This window comes from Parus major, chromosome 2 (genome assembly GCF_001522545.3).
Source record: "Parus major isolate Abel chromosome 2, Parus_major1.1, whole genome shotgun sequence".
Taxonomy (NCBI): Eukaryota; Metazoa; Chordata; class Aves; order Passeriformes; family Paridae; genus Parus; species Parus major.
Window position 1 is genome coordinate 1,340,804 of NC_031769.1, and position 384 is coordinate 1,341,187.

The 384-nt window shown below is 46.1% G+C and overlaps 1 long non-coding RNA gene across 1 annotated transcript in view; it reads left to right on the forward strand.

The window, feature by feature from the left end:
- Positions 1-6: 6 nt before the first annotated feature.
- The window catches only part of LOC117245426, a 1,041-nt gene continuing 663 nt past the window's right edge, over positions 7-384 (forward strand). The window contains exon 1 of the long non-coding RNA XR_004500110.1: positions 7-377. This is a non-coding gene — a long non-coding RNA (uncharacterized LOC117245426). The remainder of the gene's footprint in view (positions 378-384) is intronic.

A 384-nucleotide genomic window follows, 5' to 3' on the forward strand; every position in this document is an offset into this window, starting at 1 on the left:
TGGATCTTGGCTGAGGTTGGATCTTGGGTGAGGTTTGGATCTTGAATGGTTGGGACTTGGATCATGGTTGGATCTTGGATGAGGTTCAGATCATGGTTGGATCTTGGATCACGTCTGGATCTTGGATGGTTGGATTCTGGATGAGGTTGGACCTTGGATGAGGTTTGGATCTTGGATAGCTGGATCTTGAATGAGGTTGGATCTCGGGTGAGGTTTGGTTCTTGGATGAGGTTTGGATCTTGAATGGTTGAAATTTGAATCATGGTTGGACCTTGGATGAGGCTGCAATTTTGGATGGTTGGAATTGGGATGGTTGTATGTTGGATGGTTGGACCTTGGATGAGGTTTGGACCTTGGATGGTTGGATTTTGGATGAGGTTTGGA